Source organism: Condylura cristata, unplaced genomic scaffold (genome assembly GCF_000260355.1).
Source record: "Condylura cristata isolate star-nosed mole 26May11 unplaced genomic scaffold, ConCri1.0 scaffold00049, whole genome shotgun sequence".
NCBI lineage: Eukaryota > Metazoa > Chordata > Mammalia > Eulipotyphla > Talpidae > Condylura > Condylura cristata.
The window spans coordinates 147,033-156,702 of NW_004567150.1; positions in this window are offsets into that span (position 1 = coordinate 147,033).

Genomic DNA, 9,670 nt, shown 5'->3' on the forward strand with positions numbered 1-9,670 from the left:
TCATACACCAAGAAAAAAGTAATCAACAGAAAGTAGGAAGCCCAAATATTAAACTAAGTAGACAAAGACATTAAATTAGCTATTTAAAATATGTTCAAACAGTAAAGATGACTAAAGAAGAATGCATATGAAAAATGTCTCACCACACTTGCCAGCAATAAAGAAATAAAAAATTCTACAATGGAAACACTTGGGAATTCGAAAGTAAATTAACTAAAGTCATATAGCATATCAACAAATCCACTGAGTCCCAGAAGAGGAGGAAAAAATGAAAAAGTACTTCAAGAAATAATGCAGGGCCCTCCCTGTAGGCACAATGGATAGGACACAGCACAGCAAGCTAGCCTCAGCCACCTCAGTGCAAGTTGATCCCTGGCCCCAGAGGTGACCCACAAGGCACAAGAGACCTCTCCAGTCTCTCCTGCTGCTCCCCTCAGCAGTGTACCTCCTCAATCTGCCTTTTCTGCTCCCCACTCTGTCTCTGATTAATCCTCTCACTGCCCCTGAACCTCTGGCCTGTACCCCAGTTCTGTATGTATAAGTAAATAAACCTTTAAACAAAATAAATAATGCAAAAAACTCCCCATGTTTGGTGAAAAATAATCCTGCCTAACCAAGAAGCTCTATAAACTCCAAGTAAGATAAAATCAAAGTGACCAACATATAGAGGCATCATAATAAAATTAATGAAAGACAAAAAATCTTGAAAGCAGCAAGAGAGAAGAAATGTACCACATCACAGGATGCTCAACTGATTTTTCATCATTAACTGAGGAAGCCAGAAAACAATAGGATGACATGTTCAAAATAACGAAAGAGACTGTCGACCAAGAATCTTATATCCAGCAAAAGCCATCTTACAAAACTAAAGAAAAACCTAAGCTATTCCTAGACAAATAAAAAAATCAACAAAACCAGACTTGAAAGAAATACTAAAGGAGTATTTCAGGCTGAAATGAAACAACACTAGACAGTAAATCCAATCCAGATGAATAGTAAAAAGTACCAGTAATGGTAATTATGTAAATAAAGATGAAAGAAGTCTTAAGTTTATTTTTTGTTCCTAATTATTTATTTCTCCTATCCAACTATGTCAGGTAGAAAAATGCCTACCCCAGAGATGTCCATGTCTCAATTTCTAGAACTCTTGCACATAAATTATCTTACATGGCAAGGGGGATTTTGCAGAGATAATAAATTAAGAAATTTAAAATGGATAGATTGTCCTGGTTATTTGGTTGGGGCCCAACAAGTCACAGGGGTACTTATAAATAACCAGTCAGGAATTAGGAAGCATTACTAGAAATCTTATAAAAATAAAAGCAGTGGCCCTCCCTGGTGGCGCAGCGGGTTAAAGCACTGCACTGAGAAACTAAAGCCACTTCCGCATGAGTTCAATCCCCGCCTGCCCCGGAGGTGACCACATGGCGCGGCAGACCTCTCCTGACCCGCCCGCTGCTCCCCTCAGCAGTGTACTTCGCAGATCTGCCTGTTCTGCTCCCCGCTCTGTCTCTGGTGAATCCTCTCACCCTCCGCATCTCTGGCCTGTACCCTAGTTCTGTATGAATAAATAAATAAATCTTTAAAAAAAAATAAAAGCAGTAAGGGAAAAATGAGAAATTCTATGTGAACAAATCTGATCACCTAGATGAAATGAATTACTAGAAATAAATGACTAAGCCAAGGCAAGACAAAATTTTAAAAATCTAAACAACCTGTAAAAGTAAAGAGATTGAATCAGAAATGAAAAACTTTTGACAAGCAAAAAGGCCAGTTGACCTCACACATTTAAGGAGGAATAACAAAGAAAACTTCATGAGGTCCTTGTGAATACAAATTAAAAATATATATATATCCTAAACCAAACTAATTAGCAAAACTAATCCACAACATGAAAGGGGAGACTATACATACACTATGAAAACATGAAATATCCCACAAAAGCAAAGTAAGTTGAGTACACAAAATCAATAAATGTCATATTGATCTAATGAGGAACAAAAATGTTATGGTCATCTCAACACAAAAAAAAATGCATATGCCAAAATCCAGGTGCCTAAAATACTTAGAAGACTATGAATACAGAACTTCCTCAAGTTGATGAAGGTTATCTATGAAAAACCCACAGGTAATCATCACACTTAAGGTAAAAGCTAAATGCATACCCACTAAGCTCAGGATCAAGACAAGAATGCACAACCACTTTCCTATTTAATATTTACTGGAGGTTCTAATAAAAAGATAAGGCAGTAAAATTATTCCTTTTGTTGGTGACAACATTATATATGGAAAATTCTCAGGAATTCACAAAAACACTATCAGAGCTAGAGAAAAGAGTTCAGCACAGCTGTAGGATACAAGATCAACACTCAAAAATCAGTTATATTTTTATACACTAGCAATGAACAATATGGAAATGAAAGTAAGAGATACTCCCATTTATAATTGTATCAAAAAGGATAAACTACATAGGAATATATTAAACAAAAAAAAATCACTAATTTTGGGTCTCCTTAGTGGCACAGCAATTAAAAGCATAGTGCTATTAAGCTAACAGCAGCCACTGCAGCATGAGTTCAATCCTGGCATGGTAGACTATCTCGCCCACTGTTCCCCTCAGCAGTGTATCTCAATAAATGTGGCTATTCTGCTCCCCACTCTCTCTGGTGAATCCTCTCAGACACCACCACCACCCCTCCTTACCTCTGGCCTACACCCTTGTTTTTATATACATACATAAATAAATCTTTTTTAAAACATCACTAGTCTTGTACAGTGAAAATTATAAAACACTGCTAAAAGTTATTAAAGTAATCTAAGTATATGGAAAGACAACCTGTGTTAGCGGCCTGGAAAACAGTATTTTAAAGATAGGATACTCCCAAAGTACCCTGCAGGCCAAAAACAAGTACACAAAGTATCTTCTGGAGTGATAAAATGTTCTGGAACAGTTGTAATATCTGCACAATTTTGTAAATATTAAAAACTGAGCTGCATATTTTTTAAAAGACTAATTTCATGGTAGATGAATTATAGAAAGACAGGGAAGCTGTCTAAACATCTTCCGTAAAAAGATCATGAAGTCACTGAGCTCAAACACATTTTATTAACCTCTGTCTTCACCTAGAAATGACAATCAAAACTGTGCTCAATATAAGTTTATTAGCCTGTTCTAACAAGATCTTAACTTTCAGGTTTATAAGAAGCTAATAATCATAAGATTTATTTCATTTTATTAATATGCTCAAATTACAAGTTAAAAGAGATCTATGTAAGTGCTCCATGAGAAATCAATAGTAAATGGAAAGCATTTCATGACATTTCAGCCTATAAAAATTCAGTGTAAAGCAAAGATAACTGACATTATATGTATCCAGTCAGGAAACTTTTTAAAATTTTTGATTATATGTGATTTATTTTCTGAATATACCCCTTGTCTACCATCATTCTCATTCCAAGATCTAGCCAAAACACTTAAAGCAGTCCATTTCTCTAATTCAGTATTTCAAACTTTCTAAACAATGAACTCACCGAAACATAAGCTAAAAATTAGAACTATATAAAAAAATTAGAACTATATAGTGAAATGTCATTAATACTCCATTATCTTTTGAAGTTTTCAAAAGAAAAAATAATCTACACTAATAACAAGTCAACCCCAATCTGTGACATTCATACTAACATCATTCAGATTTAGATTAAGAAAAACCCCGTATAGCAGTGGTTATATCTGAGGTTACAGAACCTTAATTATAAACATTCATTTCAACAAGACAGCATATTTGAAAATTTATTAAAGGGCATGGTAGGTAGCTGCTGGAATGGCACCTAATAATCCCATCACTCAGTTTTTGTGGTCTTATTTACTTTAAAGAATATGAAGGGGGGAAATCAAGAGCATGCCATTGCTGAGATTAGATTACATTGACTTCTACCAAGCATATGCATTCTCTTTCACACTGGTATTCTAAACAAAGCAGGACAAAATAGGGTAAACTGCCAATGGAAAAGCTCACACAGCAAAGAACGGGTATATCAGTCAACACACCGCAGCAGGAATGTAAGGCCTGCCAACAGCAATGAATAAATTAAGAAGCAAATCATCCTCTAGTTGTAAAATGCCATAAGTCTGGCCAACAGCTTCATTGCAGGAAGATCTTCTAGCCCAGGCTGAGATATTCAAAACACTTGCCAGTCCCCACCAGTAGATTAAAATCAAAACAAAGAAAGGCATGAAAAAGCCAGAGCTCAATTACCTACCAATAACAGGAGCAAACTAATGCCCAGGATAAGATGTGTTGAAAAAGAAGACTAACTCCTAACATTCTCCCCTATCAACTATATCCTGTGCCCAGCATTACATCTAGCCTAGCATGGGAAGTGGACACAAGCCTGCAAGAGACACTATGATCAAGGAGCCAGTTTGTGGATCCCCATCACACAACCCTGGCACCCAGAGCACAGCAGGATGTTCAAATCCCTGAGTCTAATGGAAGCAATCTATTGGTACCCTACTGTCCCAGTCCTCTTTTATACTTATTACACCTCACCAATTCTAGTAAGCAAATATTTATACCTTAGTACCAGTAAAATAAAACTATGAACAAGGTTATAGACAAAATAAGATTATACTGAGTACACCTCAAGTAGGAGTTAAACATTCTCTATTGTAGTCTATAAATCCAAAGTCCCAAATAATATCAAACATACTACTTCTCAATTGAACTCTCAAGTCAGTACATTGTTGCCAGAATTTCAAACTCCAACATAAAATCCCAAGGTTTGCCATTTCTTATCAAGTTCAATCATAATCCCTTTCATTCCTTATACTGCAAAAAAAGATTATGTGTATAGCTGCCTTCTCTTCACTATAAAGCAAGTTCCCTGAGGGTAGAAACATCATAAATCTTTCTATCAACTATAGAACTTCATGTATTTTGTATATAGGTAGCCCTGTAACAAATACCTTAAATACTATATCTGACTCTCCTTACAACCACACATAAGCACACACATCTGTTACAGTCAACCAAACCTACTTACCTTTCCCAAAGGATTTGTTAGATCTCACCTCTTGGGGCAGAGTTCCTGCTGGTCCTTTAATGCCCATCCTTTCCCTCCTAACATCCATCTCAAAACATTATTCAGGAAAACAGTAATAGCCACCCTCATTTCTCTCATGTCTGGGTACAGTCTTCTAAATAACCAATATGGAATTTCTTAACATTTTTTGCCAACTGTAGTTTCTGCCGTGTTTTCATTAGGCCGAACTGACATCTATCAATAGATATGCTTCATTTCTATGAGATCAAAAGTACCATTACTATTATTAATTAAGCTTCAGGATTTGACTGTACTATTACAATTCTCTATACCTTTGTGTTTAATATTATTTTTGTATTTTATAATATTTATTCCCATGATATCAAATTTCATGGTACTTTGTATATATTTCATTCTATGACTTTTGCAACTATGTAAGGATAAGCCATATATCCCGGTTTGCTAAGAATAGCTCCAGTTTATTTTTGTTAGTCCAGGATAATTATTAAAACAGCCTTTTCTCACTTTTACACAGTCACTTTAATATGTCTGTCTCTCTTCCACTAGAATGAAGTTCTGATTTCAGAATGAAATCCTGTAACTTATCTGTTTATCTTCAATATTAATGGAGAAGGTAGTCAAACATTTTCGGTAATAAGTAATTGTGTACATAAACAACTAAAAGTAGATTACAAATTTCTTAAAAGACTTTTTATTTGGGCCTCCCTGTTGGTGCAAGGAGGTAAAGTGCAGCATTATGAAGCTATCCACAGCCACTCTTCTATTCCCTGCTAGGGAAGTAACCCACATGGCGTGGCAAACCGCTCCTGACCTGCCCAGTGCTCCCCTCAGCAGTGTACTTCAATTGATCAGCCTGTTCTACTCCCCACTCTGTCTCTGGTGAATCCTCTCATCCCCTGCACCTTTGGCCTGTACCCTAGTTGTTGTATGCATAAATAAATATTTTTTAATTAGCACATAACTAATTAAGTGCATAGCTATGTGGCACCCTTAACTTACAGTAGAGTAACAAGCAATTGACAAAAGGAGCAAAAACAATCTCTAGAAATTACAAAGAGCCTACCAAAAGCAAGAAGTAGGAGTCAATAGATACTGAGCAGTACTAATAAAGCACCGCATGCCCTATTGAGTCCTAACTTTCATGTCTGCTCTCTGTCTGAAATATTACTTCTTTCCTTCTCCTACCCAAAGGATTCAGCTTAAGCCCTCCCTACCCCTTTCACTTGGTCATCTTTCCCTCTAAAATTACAGAAGTGGAAAATAATTACCTCCTGATGACTACATTGTGCTAGATATTTCCTATACATTACTGCACTGGAATGACAGTACCTACTACAGCTCTAGTCACATGATGACAAAAAGTCATCTTTCTCAAAAAGTATCACTGTATATCCTTCCTAATTAGTCTATGTGTTCTCTGCTGCTACATTACAACATTCTCAAATATAGGAACTACCATGTCCACTTTATCCTTATCTCCATTTATATTCTCTCTTCCCTAATTTCACCCTCTTTTCAAACTACATCCTTCTGATTTCTCAACTGATACTCAATACTGCTACAATTACTACAAAATAATGTTACTACTTAAAATAATTTGCATTATGTTAATATTCCGATAAATGCTTTACAAACATTTTATTTAATCTTCACAATCTCCATGAGGTTAATATTTATCTCTCCATTTTATAGAAGAGGAAAGAGGCTTGGAGAATTTGGGTTTTTTTAAAGAGTTTTTGGTATATTTATGCATACAAGGCCTGGAATATAGGCCAGAAATGCAAGGCATGAGAGGATTCACCAGAGACAGATGGGGGGGGGGGGTGCAGAACAGGCAAATCTACTGAAATACACTGCTAAAGGGGAGCAAATGGGTGAGACAGGAGAGTTCTGCTGTGCCATATGTGGGTTAGCTCCCTGGCCAGGGATCAAACTCAAGCTGCAGCTGTGATAGCCTGAAAGCACTGAGACTTAACCCCTAGGCCCTCAGGGAAGCCCAGGCTTGGAGAATTTAAAAACTTTCTCTCCCACAGTAGGATGAACTTAGATATATAAATTATCACTGTGAATTCCTGTAACAATAATATCCTTCAATGTGGTTCCACACCCATGACCCCTCCCCCACCCCCCATTGTGGCAGTTTGTATGACTTGGTTATTTCTCAGAATCCTCCTCCCAAATGGTTCTAGTCTTAGAAGATCACTGACAGACACAGAGTAGTTGGAGGACTGCACTGTGCTCCCCTATTCTACCTAAAGCTCTTTTCCCTGATTTTCAACCGTGCAGCCAAAATAGCAATCTCAAGTCCATTACCAAAAGCCAAACTTCAGAACACAGAAGAGAGATATGCAGAGGCAATATCCATACTTTCTAACAGCTCTGTGGTCCCACTCCAGAAGCAAGACATAACTGAAGATTTATCTGCAAATTGATTTGCCCACTGTACCACTTCTTCAAAGACTGATTAGTGCTGGTGCTGTCATCTGCCCAAATCCTTCTTACAGATTCAATTTCCAAGTTTCTCCTACAACTGTCTAAGATTTTACACCTTCAATAAATCCCTTACTCATAATATCATTGTAGGTCTGCTTCCCTAAATGAACACGAACTAATGCAACTACTAGAGTCTCAGCCCAAACTACTAACCAAGAAATCTCTGCCATTTTTTCTTCTGAGGTCTTTCTGCTATTAGTCCTTTCACAGTCTTCATTCTAGTTTTTTTTTATCAGTTCCGCATTGCCCATTTCTTGCTTCCAAAAAAGCTGAAGTGTCTCTAATTCTAAAGAAGCCATATCACTACTTGGTTTTCCCATTTGCAAAAAAAAAAAAAACAAAGAAAAGAAAAAAGTAAAGTAAGATTTAACAAAAAGGGGCACTCCCTGATAGTGCAACAGCACTATGAAGTGGTTAAAGCACAGCCCTATGAAGTGGTCCACAGCCACTGCAGCATGAGTTCAATTCCCAGCCAGGGAGGTGACCTACATGGTGTGGCAGACCTTAGAGCAAATCTTCCCTGAATAGATGTCATCTTAACAATATTCCAAGCAAGAAAAGTCAAATCTTTTTTTACTCTACTATTTTCTATAAATTATTGTTTAGTGTAGAGCAGGGAGGGTGATGCCATAAGACAAATTAATAGCCAATATATTTAGGACCACAAGAAAAGCTTGCCAGAGCTTATTAAACCAAGGGAGGACCAAAAAATGCCTAGAGGAAAGAAGGCAGTTACCCATCCCAACTTACAGTCAGAGGAGAGCAGGCAGCAGCAAAGGGGTAAAGATAGACCCCCCCACCCCAGCCTACTGCCAATGCTAATAAAACTAATCCCAGGGAAGGCCCCCTTGGTGGCTCAGGGGGTTAAAGCATAGCACTAAGAAGCTAAATCCACTTCAGCATGAGTTCAATCCCTGCCCCAAAGGTGATCCACATGGCATGGCAGACCTCTCCTGACCCCCCGCTGCTCCCCTCAACAGTATACCTCGTTTATCTGCCTGTTCTCCCCATTTTGTCTCGGGTGAAGCCTCTCACCGCCCCTGCAGCTCTGGCTTGTACCATGGTTCTGTATACATAAAATAAATCTTTACCGGGAAAAAAAGAAAAAAAATCCCAGGGCACACTCTCAAGTGAAAGTGACTTAGAAACTGCCACCTGAACTCACAAATCACCCTGGGAATACCTATGCCATACTCCCCAGGAAAGGATACAGCAAGCAGCCTCTTGCACCCCAATGTAGTCAGAACTATCCCATAGAAGGGCGACTTCCCTGGACTCTGTCTAGCCAGATAGCCCCCTGAATGTGTTTTTTTATTAGTAGTAGTAGTAGTATATTAGTTTATTTTTACATATTTTGTGGGGGGTTTATTTATTATTATTATATTGCTTATTTTTATTAGTCTCTATATAAACTTTGCTTTTGCTTCTGCTAAAGACGTGGCTTTGAAATCCTTCTTGGCCGTAGTCAAGGACTAGGAACCCTAAAACCCAAGAACATTTAGGAATACAAAAATCCAGAAAACTTAAGAGCTTCACAAAATCACAGGGTAGACAATGCCCTTAAGAAAACACCTAGGGCAATTTTTTCAAGTTCAGAAATGTTGAGATCACTGTCACAGCCTATTAAAGAAAGATTTAAGATTGAACATAGGTTTTGTATCCAAGTTCAACAAACTATATGGAACGGTTTATGGTACTCTCTTCAAGAAAACTCTAGGCATATACATCCATGAGTAACCCCTTCAGCTCTAAGTGGTATGACTTTGAGATAGAACTTAGTGATGCTGATTAATATCTATTATATGATCTCAGAACACAACTAATCATAGAACACAAACACAGAGATGATAAAGAAAAAAATGAACATGGAGGACCTCCCTGGTAGCACAAGAGGTTAAATACAGCACTATAAAACTGTCCTACAGCCACTGAAGCACAAGTTTGATTACCTATCAGGGAGGTGTTCCACATGGCACAGCAAACCTATCCTGTCCACCTACTGCTCCCCTCAGCAGTGGATTTCAGTAGATCCGCCTGTTCTGTTCCCCACACTGTCTCTGGTGAATCCTCTTACCACCACCCCCACCCCGGCCTGTACCCCAGTTCTTATATG